We start from the raw sequence: 20,933 nt of genomic DNA, 5'->3' as shown, positions 1-20,933 counted from the left end.
GTGCTTGACTTCTTCAGAAGACTTGCAAAAACTGGTCTTGGTATTTAGTACGTCTGCCCATGGTTTTGGCAGAAAGACTTGGGCTATGTTAGTATGATTTCTGGATGATTAATTTGAAACAATTTGCAGTCCACTAAGTTTTGAATATGATTTTTTAAAAAAAGGATTGCTTTAACTATCAGAGTTAGATTAAATAACACTGCAAAATGCATATTTGATCAGTTGCAAAATATTAATGAGAATTTTTGCTATAGGCCAGAGTGTCACTTTCTCACTTGGAAAGGAGAGAAGAAAAAGACTCCAGGTATAGTCTGTTTAACAATGATCACTGTTACTCACCTATTTAAACAAAGATGTAAAAAATTACAGTTCCAGGATGCTAAAGGGAAGTAGGAACCCCACTGTATGTACAAATCTTGGATTGACATAATTTGGGGTACATGCACAGCTCTGGGTCATCACAGCTATAAAGAAGAGAAGGTTATAGAAGATGATCAGGAGAAGTGTGTGTATCCTGTCAGAGCATAAAACTGTAGTTTAACCTGAAAGAATCTGAAAAGGGGTATGATAGTGTTACATATGAAAAAACTCAGAAGGGTAAGTACTATGGGTGAAAGCGTTAAGTTACAAGATCTGCTGCTACAAAATGAAGAACTATTTGCTGGCTGTTACTATATCTAGCCTGAATGAAAGAAAGCTTTTAATGATCAATGCAAAACAGTCTTAAATAGTAGTGAGAGCAGGAAGGAGGGCAGCACTTCAGAGTGCCTGAACAGCATGTGAAAGGGATATGTCATCTGGTGACCTGTGATAGCACAGACCTAAATGATCTTTTGTGTGTTTAATGGGCTTAGGTGCTCTCTTTATGATGGAGTTAATCACCCTGTGCTCGTGGGATTCATGTGACTTTCAGGAGGATTTATAGAAAATATGAACTAGGGGATCATCTTTTTTCTCTTCTTTCCCTCTTCCTTAGAAGCAACCAATCCCAAGAACTTGTCTTTCCAACATTGCCCTTCGTATTATCTATCTTCAACAGTTTATCACTAACTGAACAGCATCATATGTTTTGTTGCTGATCTGAATTTTTCCAGGTTTTAAACTGTCTGTTGCTTTTCTGCAAGTGCTATATTTTTGTCAGTGTCTAAGGAATGACACTGTGGTATGCTAAGATGTTAGGAAGAATGCATTGCTTGCTCACAGAGCATGCAAGGAGCCAAATCATGACTCCAGTGGGTATCAGTGAGAGCCTTGTGGATACAGATACTGATGGGAGAGCACACCTCGTGAGAGAAAATTCTCCCCAATTTCTCTAGTTTATCCTTTGGGTAGAAAAAGGAAGTGAATGCTGACAAAACCAACTCTGTTCTTAGTAAGAAACACCAGTAAGTGCGAATCTCTTCCCAGAGGTGGGACATTCTGCAAGAAATTATGTGGGAAGTCACAATGGTTTTCCCTAGGCCTTCCCTATTTTCAGCCATATCCAGGAACAGGGTCTTCTGGGGAAGAGATTGGGGTTTACTTCCTCATCCTGTGGAAGTAGCTAAAAACATGTATTGTGTTACTTCTTTCACTGTCTAGAGATATTGTTTCCCACAGGAAATTATTCTTAATGATGTGCAAACAACTTTTTTCCTCTGGCTGCTGAAGGCAGGTAAGCAGAAGTTGTTTATAAGCTGGTAAATTGTCCTGATAGTTCTCAGGTGCTTTCACTCTGTCATTCGTTGAGGTATTTATTTCACTTTTGTCTCTTCTGAAATGTAGCTATCAGTAAAAGTTTACAGAGTTTATATTATCTTGCTCTGCCACTACAAGTGTTTCCTGGCCTTTGCAGTGATTGAATGACTTGCAAGTTGCTTTGGGGAGCTCCAGCTGGATTTGGTCTGGATATGTTTAAAGACTTGGGAATATGGTTTGAATTACTTGAAACAAGAATAATCTATTATCATTCACACATTTTCCTAAGAGGCTAGTTGAGAGAAAATACTGAAAAAGGACAACCATCCAGCCATGCTTGTAGGGTGGTCCAATATTATTCCCTAATTCATTCAGGCAATAGACAAAGATTTAAAGTGCTTTCTTTGCAAAAAGTGGCATAAAAAATATTGCCCTTTCCCATTAGAGAAGAATCTCTGCCCTAGTTCCCTTATTGTTATAAACAGAGGGGACTATTGCCAAAACTTTATAGCTTGGATGTAAATGGAATATTACCTCTTGTGCAACAGCAGCATAGAGCTGTTAAAACCACACACACTGAAATGCCTGAACTACACAGGGGTGAGCCACTTTGAGCTTGCAGTTTCCCACAGCTCACTGAGAAAGACCAAAAGACCCTCCTTCCCAAAGACAAATCTTTGAGAAACTTAGAGCTGTATTCCTCACTAGCTATCAAAGACACATCTCATTATTCAAATGTAAAGTTGGCAACGTGGTGGCAGTATCTGCCAAGCTTCCTGTTCCTTCCTGAAGTTGAACTAACATTGGGATTCAGTACTGTAAATCCCTTCCTAAAGAAGGATACAGGCAAAGAGACAGTATCTGGAGAAAACAGGGAGCTGTTACGGTTTTGAACTGCTTATATGAGTTCCTGGGATGAGGCTCTGAACTGAAATCTGTATTTTGTGTTACATACTATGTGCATCTTAATTAAATGCAGTCGTTCTAGTTTGCATATTCTGGAGAATGAGTAGAGGAACTTTCCTAATACCTGGTTTCTCCTCAGCCTTGTGTCCAAATGCAACTTGGGAGATGGAATAAAGCTGCAGCAATTCCTAGGCCTGTTTGGCACTCGGTGTTGCCCCTCTTTACTGAAGCCAGATATAAAAGTAAGTTGGAGAAGGAGGTGGGTTTAAACTGTTAACAAGGAACAAAGCACCTGCCTAGCTCTCCTCCTGATTTGACTTTGCAAACCTTATGGGTGGTTGTACAGTGTCTCTTTGAGTTGCAGACTTTTGGTGTTAAAAGGGATAATGGATGGAGAAAGCAAGATTATCTAAGTACGTCAGTCTTTCTACAAGAAAACTAAAGTCAGTATTGCAAAAAAAGCTTCTGTAACAGTGACATCTACAAACATTCTGAACTGGCAGACTAAACAGCATTCTTGTGACTGAGCAAGAAGCCTGGAAGCCTCTCCTAAAGGCAGGATAAGAGCAGAATGTCAGCAGAGTCACCCTGAAAAAAAAATGAGGTGGGCTCTATGTAAGAGATGGCTGAATGATTTTCATACTGAATCTGGCTAATTCACTGTTACATGAAACTAAGGTCAAGACAGAAGTGGGGGGGGGGGGGAAATTGAGGTATTATTCAGTGAAGTTTTACATAAGGAAAAATGAACTATCTCCTAGCTCACTTCAGAGCAGTCAGTAGTGTTCTCAAAATGGCTTATGACTCAGTAAGCTTAGGGATGAAGTTGTGTGTTGTTTGTTTGGAAGTCAAAGAGCAAATCTGCACTGAAATGAGAATATTGCTGTAATGCAGTAGACCCTAGCATGTTGCCCAGAGCTCTTTCATGTGTAATACGTCAATATTAGCTGTCTACTGGATTGTTTGGATGAAGGCATCACTGGATAGTCTGATTAATGTTGTAGTTCTTCTTGAGCTGTGATGAATGATTGCATTCAGGCTTCAGCATGCACCAAACTTTTGCAGCTTTTTGTTACAGATTTGGTGATGCTGCGGCATAACACGATGATACAGCGTTAAGTCCTCATGATATAGCATCTCTTTTCTGGAAGACTGCAAATGAAAAACTTTACTTGTGCTCTTCTCCCCAAGTCTGAAGTTGGCTATACTACATCAAAATGACCAAGTGCAGCTTCTAATGGTTGAATTAAGAAGAATCTGTTATTTTTTCATTTTCTATCAAAATGAAGAATTTGGTTAACTTAGCTTTATGTAATTTGCATGCCCAGGTTCCCTTGTACTTGATGGAACAAGGTACAGAAGACAGAGGAGCCTCACCTTGCTATTCTGATACCTTTAGAAAGAGCTTGTTTCTCAAAGGAGCATGTCAACCCAAAGTAACTTAGAAGCTGAAGAGCTTCCTTTGTAGCATAAGTGTTGAAGCTGAGATATTCCCAGGTGTTACAGACCAGAGAGAAGAGAGGTATGTGAAAGCATAAGCCTTTGTAGTTGATGGATTTCAGATGGGTAAATGTCCAGTGCTGTAACTGAAGCTGGAACTTCACTGACAGACACCTTTGAAAAGTCTTATGTGCTTGACAAGTTGTTGCTATCAGCATATCATTCAACACAAGTAGAAAGCACCACGACAGTGTAGTTGTGCAAAACCAGAGATACCACCTTGTGATGTAGTACAGGTAAAATCTACGCTTAACCCCTCTTCTACTTAATCTTAAAATTTAGGGATTGAAGAGGACCTATCTGGACACTTGATGCTATAGACTAAAAAGGACTTGGGTACACAAAGTGAGACTTAAGCACTTAAGTTTTGCCAAAGACCCCTTGCTGCTTTGTCTTGAAGGTAGACGAACTGCAGAAATCCCCCAGCATTTTAGTTTGCCAAACATCTGGAAATTATTCTCTGCTCATATCCACAAATGCCTCGGTGGGACAGGAACATGCAGCTCAGTCCTAAACTAAATTGAGATCCTGAAACTTAGCATTCCTTTTTTCAGGTTCCTTAAGGAGCTTGGCCTGGAAATAGGTATGAAATGAGGAATGACTGCTGCTTTCTTTACTGATATGGCTGAGGGTATTCTACTTGAGTGCATTTTTTTTGCTTTACAAAAATGAAATAAAGGTAAGAGTGCTCAGGAAAGGCAGAGGAGACTCAGATTCAAATTCCTTCTCTTGTCTAGAAGATTGTTGTCTTTCAAAAACATGCGACAGGCTCTTCCTGCTTTGGAGGAAACTTTGCTGCTTCTCTTTCCAGTTGTAAAGAATTCAGGGAACTTGGAGAAAAGAAAGCAAGGCGAGACAGGTATTGTGCTGACTGGTTCTGGCCTCTTCAGTCACTGGCAAAAATGGAGCGCAAAGAACAAAGTCATGGCTTTGCTCCTAGAGTGATTTGTCTTTTGCCATGAAGTTTATTTTCCTTCTTACGCACAATTTTTGACTTCCCTTCTCCAAAGATTTTTTGTTTTCTGCACAGCAACTCCACTTTAGCACTGGAAGTTGAGACTGTCTCTCCAAGATAGATGAGAGTATATGCATTTGAATTTCCATTAGTGAAGGCAAGACTCTGATTTGCTGTGCCACTTCCCATGGCAGAAAGCAGTCTGCCTTGCTTGCGGTTCTCTGAAAGAAAGTGTATCTAGTCTCCCAGACTGTTGTCTTGACTGGATGGATAGTTGTGGTGGGTTGACCCTGGCTGAGGGCCAGGTGCCCACCAGAGCTGCTCTATCACTCCCCTCTTTCATTAGACAGGGGAGAAAAGGTACAATGAAAAAAAACTTACGGGTCGAGATAAGGACAGGGAGAGATCATTCTCTAATTATCATCACGAGCAAAACAGACTGAACTTAGAGAGGGAATTCATCTTATTTATTACTAAGCAAAACAGAGTAGAGGAATGAGAAATAAAACCAAATCTTAAAACACCTCCCCCCACCCCTCCCATCTTCCCGGGCTCAACTTCACTCCCGGCTTCAACCTCCGCCCCCCCCACAGCGGCACAGGGGGACGGGGAGTGGGGGTTACGGTCAGTTCATCACGCGGTGTTTCTGCTGCTTCTTCATCCTCAGGGGGAGGACTCCTCTCATTGTTCCCCTGCTCCAGCGTGGGGTCCCTCTCATGGGAGACAGTCCTTCACGACCTTCTCCAATGTGAGTCTCCTCCACGGGGTGCAGACCTTCAGGAGCAAACTGCTCCAGCGTGGGTCCCCCACAGGGTCACAAGTCCTGCCAGCAAACCTGCTCTGGCGTGGGCTCCTCTCTCCACGGATCCACAGGTCCTGCCAGGAGCTTGCTCCAGCGTGGGCTTCCCACGGGGCCACAGCCTCCTTCAGGTGTCTCCACCTGCTCTGGTGTGGGGTCCTCCACGGGCTGCAGGTGGAATCTCTACACCCCCTCATCCTCCCTCCATGGGCTGCAGGGGGACAGCCTGCTTCACCATGGTCTTCACCACGGGCTGCAGGGGGATCTTGCTCCGGCGCCTGGAGCACCTCCTGCCCCTCCTTCTGCACTGACCTTGGTGTCTGCAGAGTTTCTTACATCTTCTCACTCCTCTCTCTGGCTGCAAAAGCTCTCCCTAACTGTTTTTCTCTTTCTTAAATATGTTATCACAGAGGCCTTGGCCAGCGGCGGGTCCGTCTTGGAGCCGGCTGGCATTGGCTCTATCAGACACAGGGGAAGCTTCTAGCAGCTTCTCACAGAAGCCACCCCTGTAGCCCTCCCACTGCCAAAACCTTACCATGCAAAACCAACACAATAGTGTTCTTTGTATCAATGATCTCCTAAGGCTTGGGGCTTAAGGTCTTGCCTCAGTATTTGCTCTTCCTTTGCTCTATACAGATGTATGTGAATATTCAGAATTTTCATGGGTTTAGTCTACGTTAGGACTGTGAGATCTTGTACTGTCCATACCTGTATGCTGACTACACGGGACCCTCTGGAACTTCACTCTGAATTCACAGTCCTTTCTCAGGACAGGAAACCAGCAAAGCAGCAAACTAACTTCCTGGCACTTAAGTCCTTTACAGTACATGATACAAACAGTTTGTTCTTCTGTTAGCTTTGGTCAATGGTAATGTTTTGTCAAGCAGAGTTTAAGATCTTGATACTGCTATGCTTTGTCTGGTTCCTTATACTGTGGTCTTAACTACTTTTTCAGGTATAGGATATGATAAACTTCAACTAGTTGTATGTGAAAACACCAACTAAAGGGGACTCCACATAGAGAAAGTACTGTATTGCAGTGGGAAAACACCGGCGCCTTGCTCAACTCTGTTCTGCCAGAGCTCTCTGCCAGCACGTGTTAAGGTTGTGCTGAGTGCTTAAAGCTGGCACACAACAGAAGGAAACAAGTAGGGCCAGGGAGGATATGGTAAGAATGCTACATGTGCTTTTACCTTATGCAAACCTTCATTTGCTCTCTTCCTGGCATTATGGATTGATTTTATAGGTAGAAATTGCTGCAGCATGCAGGGGTGCAGCTGCATCTCTATCAGCCTCTATAAAGAAATAATTAGTTGCTATCCTCAAATCAAAAAGCCTGAAAGTGCTACTGGTCAAAAAGCATTAAGACATTTGCTGTTGTTCAAGAGCACACCTTTCAAAATCTAATAGCTCATGCTTTCAGATAAGCACAAATCAAATTAAAAAAAAATACCTTACCCACTGAGGTATTTTGCAACCCATGAGAGCCTTGCTGAGGAGGCCTGCTGGAGTGAATGCTGGTGATTCAGCTCCATATTATTACTTTTTCTCTTCAGTTCTACAAAAAGGACCAAGGTGACCATAACATGAGATGATTTTAAAAACTCAGTAAGTCAGAGTCTTATTGAATTGTGTTGAGGAAATTGGATTATGATGAATATTATTATCCTAACACTGAGGAATATTAGTCACGAATTGGGACCTTTTTGTGTAAGCCACGGATGCACACCTTTTGAGGAATGTCTGTTGCCTTATAAGCTGGCCTCAGTTAAAGCAGAATATTTTAGGTTATTACTAATAGATGCAAATTAATTTTCTGCAAACAAAATCAATTAAGTGCTATAGTAAAACTGATTCTTAATTTAGCTTCCTCTTGGTTTAGTTTTTGAAGATTTGGGAGTCTTAGTGGGAAGAAAAGCATTTCCACCTGTAATATCTGATTTTATTTAACAGAGCTGTTATTTAGCCTGTTAATTTGAAGTGTTGAAGTGGTTCATTGTGAAAAAGCAACGTAAGTTCAGGAGACCTAGAGGGACTAGGGAAAAGATGCCTATTTTTGTAAAAGGTCATTCTGAACTTTTGACTCTGAAAGTGGGGGCTTGTTCTTGACCCTTGAGATTTCTGCTCCCTGGACTGATGGTGATTGAGAATATTGAAAACAGAGCTATAGAAAACTACCAATTTTCACTTAATATGAAAACTGATAGTTTTGCAAGCATGTGAAAATTCGATCCAGTGTACAGTTTGCTCTCTCTGCCAGCCAACACTCCTATTCGTGGTGTAAATGACTGAACTTCTCCCTCTGGGCAAAATGGTGAATTTGTTCAGGCGCAAATATGTCTTTTCATGACGAAATTTTATCCCCCTTCTATCAAAAGCAGCTTTTTATACAGAAACATGGTTTTCCCACTGTTTTTCTAGTCACAAGAATTTCTGTGCAGAAACAGTGGTATGGTCTTTTGGGAATTGCATACCAGCTAAAGCAATTCCAGTCATTGTTCTCTAAGCAGTATTTCCACCCCTCCAGGCACCCCCACTTAAACTTTTCCAGGTTAGTAGGAAGTCAGTAAGACAGAATTAATGAAGGCAAAATTACATGAATGCCTAGAAGAATAATTTGCTCTGATTGTTCCCTTGTTTACAGGCAATCAAAAATCTGCTAATATGAATATAAGGTATATAACAGGATGAAAAGCTCAAGACTGTCTAAGAACACTTTGAAGGTGAAAGACAATGACAGTATCATCTTACAGGCAAAATTATATGCAGCACAGGTAGGGTCACCAAGCAGTAAATCATAAATGTGTCAAAACACTCACAGAAGTACCACATAAATTCACATTCATAAATAACATCTTTGCTGTCCCACAGAACTGAAAGACGTATGTTCGAGCTTTCTCATCTTTTCCCTCAGTATGTGAAACATGGTGGGAATTATTTTTTATTTAGGGTGACTGAGTGGAAAGATGTGTATACATAAATCAGTAAGTTCAAGTTCTTAAGGTTGGATTTTAACTTTTTATTGAACTTTTTTATGATGGAGGGTTCATTCTGTTTTCATTCATAGTTTCTGAGTGTTAATTATGTTGACATAATCAAAAAAGCTTCATCCACATTACTTAAGTCGTTGTAGGTACTTGGCACTAAACAGCAAGTTTTAGAATTAACAAATCAAGTGAACTATCTATTCTTGCTACTGAATCAATTCGCAGACCTGTTTGTCTAAAATATCCCTGCTCTCCAGAGATGAGGGCATAAGACTCTTTCTAGAGATCAAGTTGTTTAATGTAACTATTTAATATGCAAGCATGATTCAGACTGGGCATTTTAACAAAAGGCAGCAAAGCCAAGACTGAGGTCTCAGGGGAGCTGAAGTATCAAAATAGTATGGTATTATACACTAGCATGAATAGCCTGGATGGAGCTAGAATACATTAATGTATAAAGATGTTAGCATTTTTATGTGACTAATAATCATTTGCAAGTGGATGAATGAGTTGAAAGAGAAAATCCTGTGTAGGAACCTTGATATAGGTGCAGAAGGTAACACTTTTAGTAAAGTTTCATTGTTGATGTTTTGCTACAGGTTGATATTAAGGAGAATTTCTGCAGTTGGTAAACCTAGTAGATTCTAGTAAGTCGGTAAGTTGCTTATGAGATGAAATCATCTAACACCTTGTCATAGTGTCCTCTGGCACTGCTGTTTATGTAGATCATTATACATCTCCCAAAGATTTATAAAATTTTCAGAAACGGGTTGTTGATGTGTAGGGTATAGTATTATCACCAAGAAACAGTGTGATTTGCAGGCCTTTTATGGTTGAGAAGTGGCCTGGGAATGGTGACTACAGACTACTTAACATTAAAAAGGTAAATAATTTGTGCAGTCCAGAAATATCCTTGCCCGGCTCTTGAAGAGGCTTGCTGCTCTGTTAGCCTGGTGTAAGCCTGCATTATTACTGTTTTCTGTGACATTTATGGAAGGGCTCAGTAGCAGCCATGGCACTCTACAGGCACATAAGAAGAAATTAGTCCCTGCTAGCTGAGCAATGCGGGAGCAAAAGGGGGTTCTTGTGTGATTAAATCCAAGTCCCTGTTATGGGAACTTGTGGCCTGTAATACCATTCATAAATCTATCAGGTTTCATCTTTAAACTAATTAGGTTAGTTCTGCTGGGAGCCTGCCTCAAAACTTGACTTTCTGGTGTCGAAACTGTGCTCTAATTAACTGTCCTAGCAACAGTCCATATAAATTGATATAACAGTAAGTGCAGACAGCCCTCTAAAGAGTCACTTTTGTCATATGCTGTTTGTATTTGAGACCAGCAGTTTCCTTGATTTCCCTTTTTTTACTATGTTTCTGCTTTTGAGTAGGCTGGGCAAGTATCTTACATGCGGGAAAAGTGACTTAGGTGGTCTTGTTCTTTGATTTGCGTAGTAATAATGCTGTCTTTAATCATTATTTTAAAATATCTCATGATATTTCTACAAACAATCTGAATCAGTCAGCTATTGTGTCTTGTAGTTAACAAATACTACAGCTGGCTCAGCTTTTAGACATCCGCAGCAATTAGCTCAGACTGATGCTCTGGGATCGTTTTTTCTGTATCTTCTGTCTAAATGGCTGGTGTGCAGCAGTGACGCATACACTTTGTAGAAGTTTTTCTATTGCTGTGTAGGCACTAAATTTCCTTTTGATTATACATGAAATTATAATACCATTGAAATACAACCCTGTAATAATTTTACTTGCATCCTTCTGTAGGCTTGATTCTGCTATCCTAACTTACCTAAGTAAATATTATTCATTTGATCACATTTGATTCAGGAACACTGCCGAGGTGCTCATGGTAGCTTACCATGGCATAGTATCATCTTTGCCTTTTTTGGTAATACAGTATAAGGCTATCCTGAAATGAGTGCCAAACACTCCAGTGTTTCTCTTTCCTCATTGCTGTATGCTTACAACTGTTTCTGTAATGTTGGGGAAAACTGTCCTCATGTTATTGCATAGCGTCTGTCTGACCTTCAAGACTACAAAATACTCGGCAGTTCGGTTGTTTAAAAGTCACGAGAGAGTCAGCACTTCCATTCCTGACTGTGCAGCTGTGCCATGAACATCAGTGTGCCTAGTAAATCATGTTGCCATCTCTGGAGAAATTAGCCATATACTGACAGGCAGCCGATATAAATAGCAATATATGTGTACCATAAAGTGGATTCAGCTGATCTGTCTGATAATAAAAGAATTCAGTGGCAGCCGGTCTTTATTACAAATTTCATCACTGTTACTGAAAAGCTAGCTTTTATCCTCGATTTATTCTGAGAAAGTTTTCCCTTTCCCATTACCTGCTGCTGGGAACTATGTAATTCATAAAATGGGTGACTGCACTGTATTGATTGAGGTTAATGCCAATAGAAACACACTTTTTACTGGGGGAGTGGGGAGAAAGCACTTCCTGTAGAGTTAAATTACCAATTCTTTATTTTTTTTTAATAGATGCAGTCTGCCTTGATTTGCACTACTTCTTTGATGCTGAAGAGAAGTAGACTTACAGGTATTTTAGTGAACTACTTGACAGGAATAGCTTTCTACTCATTTCAGAAGAGCATTCTGTAGACACTATACTTCTGTTTCTAAACTTAGATGGTTTTCCTGGACTCACCTAGCTGAGAATTTGTTACATTCAAAAGGAATTATACATCTTGGGCTCAAAAAGACTTTAAATTAGGGCCACCTTAAGTATAACTTAATTTATGCCAGCTTTCTCTGGCTACTATCTGCTGAGCTGACGTAGGATACTTTTGCCTGACCATTAGTCCCAACACTGGAAAGAGAAGGAAAGTAGATGTGAAGGCAATGCGGTTAACTGTTCTTGAGTTCTTTATTGAGGCTGTGTCCCCCCCACTGACACTCCTAATGGCTACATGTTTGTCTTGCTGAGGTTTCTCTTCACTGCACCACAGAAAATGGTTGAGACCTCTGTCTCATACCTGCTCGTATGATACGAATGAGAAGGAGAGCTGAGCCATGTGTATCCTTTAGTGTGGCCAGGAGGAAGGCTGAGATGTTCCACCTTTTAGGGAAATAGGAAATGCGGTGGCTGCTCCTGCCACTCTCCGTGTTGGGTGGGACTGTACAGAAGATGTGTTGAAGGGGTTTGTGCTCAGAGGGAGCAGCTCTACTGCGAACACTTGGAGCAAGTGGCTTGAGTTGGGAGGTTTGAGCTTGGCTGGAACCTATCTCTTCCTCTCCTTTCATTACACAGTTGACTTTCTAGCTTTCTAGAACTGTTGTAGACACTCTTCCACCTTCTCAGTATAAGTTGCTTATTCCCTTATATTGCTAGTTTTTAACATTTTATTTGGGAGGACATGCTGCTTCTGACAAAATAGTAGTAGAATAGGGATGAAGGATGTGGAAATCCGGATATGATCTCCAAAATATCTAAGTAAGGTGCTCAAAATAACTTATCTGTTATCTTGCATAAGTGAAACCATTACACTAACATGACCCAATGGGAAAAATATTAGAGATGCATGGCAGTCAAATTATAGACTTAAATGAGCCAATTTGTAGATAATTTTCCTTTTTACTATTAGAATTTTGTTTGGATTATCTTTGGGATTTAGGGAATCCTATGAAGCTGAGGTGAATCATTTGATGTTTACCAGTTTATGAACATTTTCACTGTGAAATCTAATTACCATAATCATGCTTTGAGTTTATTGTTGTGTTCATGATACAAAGTTAGTTTATCATTGAAAGAGTACAAAAAACAAATAAATGACAGGTTCTGTGATTCTAGTGCTGGACTGCTTTCAGTATGGATTTTCCTTTTTTATAATTCAGTTGAGATTTTGCAGATGAAAACCTCTTGCATTTTTGCCCCCATTCCAAGACAAATGTAACCAAAATTGCTTCGGGGTCTGCGATAAGTGAGTACAATGGAAATGTATCATAATCTTCACTTTCTCAAAGTAGTACACTTCAGAACAGGGCTGGCTTTTGTCTCTAGCAATACATGTCATCAGCTCTCAGCACACTTCCCCATTATGTTTCATAGGTCAGACGCTATTTTAATGGTATGTGCTGTGCTGGAAGATTAATTTGTGTGTGGCTGAGGTATTTGAGAGTAAGAAGCAATCAGAAATATTTTAAAGACATCATGCTTGGTCTTGAGATAGGACAACTTGGCAACTTCAGGGGATGGACTTACAGGCATAGGGGGAACAGCTGAATTTATTAGTTAGACCATTTATAGGCTTGCTTCCAAAACTTCGTTGGAAGACTGGCTTTCTTCCTAAGTCTTAGTGAAGCTATCTGATCAGCTGTATTACTTGTAAGGACTTTTGTTAATAGAACTTTTGGAAACATTTTTGGTTTCTTGTGTCAAAATGTAAAGAGCTGTCACCACAATGTAAATTATTTAAAATCACCACACAGAAATCAAATGGCTATGAAATGAAAATATAAGTAGATCCAGATAACAAGTATGAAACCATGTAAATTTTGTTGCATCAAGCATGTTGTTCTGAAGGGGAGTTGTGAATTCAGCTTTGACATTGTCCTCTCATAGGAGTGGCTGTGGCCTTCACAGTAATGAAGGGGCATTAACTAGATTGAAGGGAACTGGGATTTCTTTTCTTGTACAAGTGTCTCAAGTTCTCCAGCTTTCTAGTTTTCAGGCTTGGAGGCTGTGTTTGACCACTCTGCACACAGGTCTGACTGCTCTGGAAGAGATGTTCCTGGAGCTGACTATTCCACTGGCCTGGAAGCAGCTGTGCAGGAATAAAGCTGTATTTGGGTGTGCTGCCTCCCAGGCCAGCTTGCAGAGACTGTTTTTCAGCATGGTCCATCTGCTTGTTTTCATTCCCTACTGAAGGCAACTTTCTTCTTTGGTGTGCTGGCACGTGCATCTAGATGAAGGTGCTTTCTGACACAAACCATTTGAAATAATCTGTACTATGTTTTTTGTATAGTGGCTTTTTTAAATGGATCATTTTGTCAGGAAAACATTAGAGTATGATTTTGTGGTGTCATGCTGCAGCAAAAGCAAGGGATGGTGCAAGCAGCTGAGAAGGGATTTGTAGTAATAATAATGTTTCAATGGTCCAGACAGAACTGACCACCTCCTGAGGTGTACGGCATGAGCTACCACGCCTGCAGGAGGGTATCTTTTAGCCATGCTTTACTGTACATGTTATGTTTTCTTTCTCCTACATAAATAGTACTTAAATACTTGGTTCCCATTGAAAGTCATCCTGAAAGTCAGGAGATGGGTGTTTAACTTCCATTTGTGTCTTTGAAAATTTCCCCTTTTATTTTGCCAGTGTGCAACAGCATTAAAGTCCAGTGGGCCCAGCTAATTTTGAGATACTGAACATAAGAGAAAAATTTATGGTGTGAAAACACTCTTAAATTTTACAAACCTGCTTTGCAATACAAAACTCATTCATAGCAAAGAAGTTGAATCAAAGGCTTACCACTGCCAACTAATTATTTAATGTTCTCTAGCTAATGTTGTTACGCTGCCAAAAATGTGCGCTTCCATCTCTTTTCTCGTTAGGAGGATAAGCTGATAAATCATTTTTCTGCTTGAGTTGTCTTTGACTTGCACTAAATTTTCTTTTGTGAAACTAAATCGCTTTTCCCTCTCTTCATCAGCAAATTTGGAGAAATGCAAACCATCTCTTTGCTGAATCTAGAAGTAAATACATTTTTAATGAAGTTTTATCACACTTTTCAAACAAAAGACATTAAAAAATTTTTATTAATATGTGAGAATCCAGAAACCTAAATGAATGTGTGACTCCTTGTCCCTGCAATTTTTTGAATATAGTGATACAAAATAAGATGGCTGTGAGGTTGCTTGCCAAAGATTTGAGATATTTGCCTTCAGTTCATTGCTGTCGTAAACCATTACAGGTCCTATGAGACTCCTGGCAAGCAGTTTGATCTTTGACCATCATCTGTAAGAAGGCTTTTCTTAAACAAGTGTCAAAAGGACAAGCGCACTGAAAATCAGGTGCAGTTCAGAGGTGTTCAGATATTCAGGGTAAAGCAGGTAGTTTAAAAACCTTACACAGAGCACCCCACAATACCACACCCCACCAGCTCAGTGTGATTTTTCTGTATACCATTTTAAGTCAGTGGGAAACCTGCTGTTGATGTCTGTGCAGGTAGGATTCCCCTGGAGAATTCTTCAGTTTGATCATAACGTAAATAATTCACACAAAATATTTATGTCTCCTTGTTACAATATCCAAAAATAAGCATTTTTAGTATAAGTTTATTTTTTGGATGCAGCAGCTCATAGCTATTCCATCTGGAGCTATGATTTTGTCAGCTCTTGCTAACAAAGCATATTTCAGCCTCGTTCAGGGGCTGAGAAGGGAAACCCAGGATTTAGTAAATAACGCTCTTCTGTTTCAGTGCTAAATTGTGCTTTCCTCAAAATGGACAGAATATGTGTTGGATTAAATACAGTTAGAGGCTTGGTTTCCTGATGGTATGTATTCCTACGCAGTCACTTATTGTGTTGAGATCTTGATGGGATCCATGACTGACAGGTACCCCACGAGGCACTGTGGTGAAGCTTGCCAGTCAGGCTGTTCTGTGCAAGAATTCGAGAAACCCTGGCTGACCAGATTCCCAGCTTTAATTATCACTGCACACTGGATTTCTCCAGATACAGACTAGCCCTTGTGCTAAGCTCACAGGCTCTCTGGAGATCACAGATGTAAGGCGTACGTGTTACAGGCTTCTCGCACACTACTTAAGCGGCAGCAAGGCACAACAATGCAATGGTTGTAAACAAGGGCAAATCACCTGGGGGAAGATAAGAGAAATTTCAGTTTTTATCAAAACAGGTAGTGATCTCTTACATACACTTAGTGCAGAGACAACTTGCAATTACCATTTGAAAGTAATACCACAGTTCAGCTAAAGCAAACCTGAATTTATTGAAATAGAGCTGTTTCCACAAAAATGAAGCATTTGTATTTGTTTTGTGGAGAAGTAGAGCCAGCAGGAGGTCCCTTTGGGCTTAGAGTCAAGGTCTGAAATCTTCGAAATGAAGCCTCATGACAACACATTTCTAAAAATGTGTAAATAATCAATCTGTCAGATTTTTGGCAGAGCTTTTGCTTGTGTCTCCATAGTGATCCTGACAGTCTTAGTGCATGGAACTGGTCAGTCAGGAGTAATTGAGGCATTAAACTATTGTACCCCAAGATACCTCAAATCACTCATAGCTGCATTCTTATTGGGTAAATTGAGCAGAAAACAGGCTATGGAAATAAATGTCTACAGCCATCCTGGAAAATGGAACTAAGAGAGGGAGAGTTGGGGGTTTTGGTAGTGGTTAAAGAATTTGAAAGCAAAAGCTGGCAAAGCTGTATTAGTAGCTTGGATTTAGCAGATATATTTCAGCAAATGGATGTGTCAGTCTTCTAAATGCTAGAATTTCATTAGGAATGGGGAGAAAAGACTCTTAAATGCTGAATTTCTGTAGACAGGGAGATGCCTTCAGGTCTCAATTGACTTCACACATTGTAGTGATCCAGTGGCAGTCTAAAGCTTGGCAGGGAATACCAGATTGAGCTAAATCCCAGTCCTAATGAAGGCAAGAGTAGGGTTTTTTGGTTGGTTTCACTGCGTTTTTGACTTATGCCTGTCTTATGGCTTCTGAACAATTTATTTACACAATATGTTTGATCTCATGCTATGTAGAATTTGTAAATTATGTTCCTAAGAGTCCTTGGCCTCTAGTGTGGATGCTCTGTTGGGGTTTGTTGTAGAATGAAAGGGGGAAAAAAAACCCAAACAAAACCAACCCCAGTTACAGACATTTAGGTAGTAAGTTAACTTTTATATGAAACTTTCACTGTACATCATGGGCAACTTTAAAAGCTGTATACACACCACCTACTTTTTGTGCCTTACTCGGGCCTCAAAACTATGGTGTCATGATGGTGATTCAGATGGCCTTTGCCCAAGCCTGTTGAATTCTGGCTTTTTAGGGACATTACAAAAGCAATCACAGCACCCAGGAGAGGAATTTTGTGTTGAGTAGCCTGAGTACAATCCTAAATCATAAAAGCCTGCTGGCAGCGTGGCACAGACTTGGGGTCTTGATCTCTTGTTCTCAAGTCTCCATATCCATCACACTGAGCCATCTTCTCAGCTGGAACTACACACACTTTTTAATAGAGAAAAACAATAGAAAATACTCAAAGTAGTAAAAATGTTTAGCTGCTTTCAGAGGTAGCTGAGCTTCCATGTGTGTAGTTGCCATCTTTAACCATGGTCTTGCAGGCATCTAAGTATGGGATTGATCAGTGCCTGCATATAGACTTGCTTCCACTCGAGTTCCTGGCATTATGAGGTTCTGTGTAAGTTCTGATCTTACTGAGGCTTGTGGAAGTTGAAGTGACTTGTAGGGCTAAGCAATTGGGAAATTTGGCTCAGTAAAACAACTGCATCCTCGCCTACACTTATATCAGCGTGGATGTGTAGATGTACTCACTAAAAACACTGAAAGTGTAACCTGAGAAGAGAGGAGAGCAATCTAGTGTATGCAAAGAGACAAATTCCCTTTGGGTCCTTTCAGGTCACTTGTCAGAGTTTAACTGCCATCTTCTGCATCTCCATGACAACCTTTCCATTGCAGTGGTTGTGTCAATATCCTACAAGCTGGTGAATGAATCAAAAGGTCTCTGTACAGTGGATATTATGCAGTCTATGCACCAGGCAGTAAGTGCCCATTTAACCACTCTTCAGAAGGCTTAAGTAAGTCTAAAAATAATTTTTGGAGGAGCTGCTGTAAAATCATTCTCGAGCCAGAGCTGTTGTATTTGCTGTCCCAAGGTTTTCCTGCTACAGCTCAGATATTCTATTTGCTCTAAGAAGAAATAAGAGTAAGGACAGTCAAGAAGCCAAGATAAAGATGGCAGAACTGTGCTTATGAGATGGTGTCACATCTGCTGACCTACGTAGTGCCTGGCATTGTTCTCTCACCGCTATTCCAGCTTATAGCATCTGTTTTCCTGAGCTGGCGTTCCCTCCTGGATGGTGACTAATGAAGTAACGTTCTGAGCAGTAGTACCATATGGCTCAGCGATGTGCTAGAACCCATCATCTGGGTGAGTAACTGTTCAAAGTACCTATGAATATAACAAGGCATTTCCTATCAGTGAGTACTACTCACGTAGCTGTATCTCTGATAATCTGCTGTGAACATACTCCCCATTCTGAGTTGTGATTTAAACTGGCAGAAGCATCTAAATTTGTAATGAAGAATGACAATCTATCTTCCATTCATTTTACTACCTAACTGTGTCCCATCTGTCTGCCTGCCTCCTAACTGCAAGGCCAGCACAATCCCCAGATTGTTTCTGTGCATGCTAATTCTTAAGGGCAAAATTTCACACCATTAAAGACAGCTAACATAAAATTCAGACATGCACAGCACAAAGTGGTTTCCCAGGTCAGGCTCAGACACTTGTGGCACTTGGAAATTTTTTTATTCCCTCCCAATTGAGAACTGAGTAAGTAAGGGAGAATATTGAGTTGTTACGTGAGTTCAATTTTTGCATTTGTTTGTTGTAGCTCAGAAATAGGCTTATGGAGTTTATTGCTAGTCTTACTTTTCACTTGCAAATGCCATCTCGTCTGTACAGAAGAAGCTGGTTTGAAAATGCAGAAAATAAAACATGCTTTAAAAAGAAGTTCAGAAATCATTGCAGAGGTAACTACAAGAATTTTATTTTGTAAAGTGCATGTTTTATTGTAAAATGCAGCCAAGTATTGATTATGGTTTTAAAAAATCCAAAGGACAGAGAACCTAAGTCAGGGACAGGATATTAATAGCTATATTACCAGGTAAATACAACTACTGATGTTTGGTGAGGGAGGGCATTTTCCTGCTAATTGACAATACATTAGACTCATTTCTTCCGTTCTCTTGGCTTTCTGTTTTGCCAAGCGTCTCCCTGGTGCAGCCTTCGAAGACAATGTAAGGCAGAAATAGCTGTAGCCTTTGCACCAGACCCCTTTGTACCCTTAACGCCTTCTGTTTAAAACTTGTGCTGTAGTATTATAACAGAATAATGCGTGCTGTACTTAAAGGTAAATTTATCTGCTGTCCATGTCATTTACAACAAGTTAGTACGAGAGCCTTAGATTGTGCTAGTGCAGGCAGTTTCAAATTGCTTAATAGCATGGCTTGCATTGTAAGAAATTGTCCTGCTGGGACCTCCCAGTGAATCTGCTCCAGTGCAGTTGCTTACAGGGAGGAGTGTTTACCCTGGTTTTCAGCTCTCCCTTATACTAACAGGTAGGTACTACAAAGAGATTGTATCACGGACTGTCCATTTTCTGTGGCACCAACTGGCTTCTGATCACAAAATGGGAACCTCTGTTAAAATTGTTATGGTAACGTAACAAGTTAGTGCGGGTACACATCTTTCCATTGTAGCCTTTTTAATGTGTGTATAGGTGTTCGGACTTGTCATGGTATACAGTATAGCTTAGTTCTCCTATGCAAAGATTTGTAAGGAAGCGGTGTTCCTTTGAAAGAGAGCTATGTGGATGGTTTGTTCTCTGGTCTCTTAATGAGCCCTTTCTTCAGACAGTCTTGCTTCCTGGGAGGTGTTTGCTTGTGCCAAGCAGAGATTTTTACAGAAGATCTGATATATCTTAATGTTCTGAAGCACAATCACTTAAAATTGAAAGATACCACACGTGAGGTTTTAGTTAACTGAATGCAATTTGAAGCATAATCCAAAACTGACATGAGATGAATTTAGGATGGTGGTATAGACTGAAGTGTCAAGGTCATGAGCAGAGTAGATCCATGCAGGGACTGTGAAAACTTGCAAACGGCCTTTTCCCTGCTGATAACACAGATGGTGCTACTTTAAAACTATTCCGTTTGACAATGCTGCGGTGGATGGTATGAAAGAGGATTATGCTAAAACTAAGGGCATGTGTTATCTTATTAACATAATATATATATTATTCTCTGGATTTCCAGTGATTGAGAAGTTTGGCACCATTTTAAAATTCTTTTTATGTTAAATTAACTGTAGCTATTTTACTCTTTAGAATTATCCACATTCATTTTCACTTACAAAGCTTGTGCGTTGTCTTAGCCAAGAAAAATACATTTGTACAGATTGAAAACTCCTTCTGAACTGAATGGAGTTATATCTTTGGAATGACAGTGTATCACGCAGAGAGCATTTTTTGCAGGGAAGATGTCAGAATTTTTCATTTCTGTGTGCATTCTTTCATGAAAATATATCCTGGATAATGTCTTTGCTTAGGTTTAAAGCTGGAGCTTAGAATGGGCTTTCAGAAAAGGACTGAAAATCTGCAGCCTGTGTTGCACTCTGTGTCTCAAAGACTTTGAACTTGTCCGTACCAGCATGCACCCATAACTTAATGCTTAACTTTTACTTCTGGTATTAGCTGGTTTTTTTATTGTTGTCGTTGTAGTTTCACAGCGTAGAGATACACGGCTCAGGATTCTGGCTAGCTTGTGTACAGAGTTCTGTGCTAGGATGAGTAGGTGTCATTCATGATAGGTCCTACCTTACATTTAGGTTAAGGTGTGGAGTTTGGTCAGGGCTGGCTTTTGTTTCTGCAAAAGCATTTTTAAGAACTTCACTTTTACTGGATTATGCTCTTCCCTAAATTTAGTGGAGGGTGCCAGGTATCCAGATTCTCTCAGAAGAGTAGAATCTTCTAGGCTGAAGTTGAATCTCGTGTGTTCCTCTCATGTAGAATAAGCTAGGAAATTAAACCTATGTCTTATGTCATAGTTTCACTGTAGATATTTATCACCTGGGAATGGGGATGGGTAGGGTTTGGGTTAGGATTTGACTCCTAACAGTGAAGGAACGATTAGTCCAGTCTTAGATGGGCTTGGAGACCTAGGATGAGGGCTGGCATCAACACCATTTCTCCTTGATAAAAGGAGTGGCTACGAGCTTTTATTGCCGATGAAGGTTGATTGAAAGTTAGTTTCAGAAAAGAATGGAAAACTTTTACTACTTTTTACTCAATTCTATTTGGTTCAGAGGTTACGAG

General features: G+C 40.3%; 1 long non-coding RNA gene across 1 annotated transcript in view; it reads left to right on the top strand.

Moving 5' to 3' along the window:
• The first annotated feature begins 2,348 nt into the window (after positions 1 to 2,348).
• Positions 2,349 to 20,933, top strand: part of LOC142602906 (uncharacterized) — a 28,137-nt gene continuing 9,552 nt past the window's right edge. Inside the window, exons 1-3 of the long non-coding RNA XR_012836733.1 lie at positions 2,349 to 2,825; positions 6,793 to 7,005; positions 8,482 to 8,611. This is a non-coding gene — a long non-coding RNA (uncharacterized LOC142602906). The remainder of the gene's footprint in view (positions 2,826 to 6,792; positions 7,006 to 8,481; positions 8,612 to 20,933) is intronic.

This window comes from Balearica regulorum, chromosome 9 (assembly GCF_011004875.1).
Source record: "Balearica regulorum gibbericeps isolate bBalReg1 chromosome 9, bBalReg1.pri, whole genome shotgun sequence".
NCBI classification, from domain to species: Eukaryota; Metazoa; Chordata; class Aves; order Gruiformes; family Gruidae; genus Balearica; species Balearica regulorum.
This window is presented reverse-complemented; position numbering and strand designations above follow the sequence as displayed.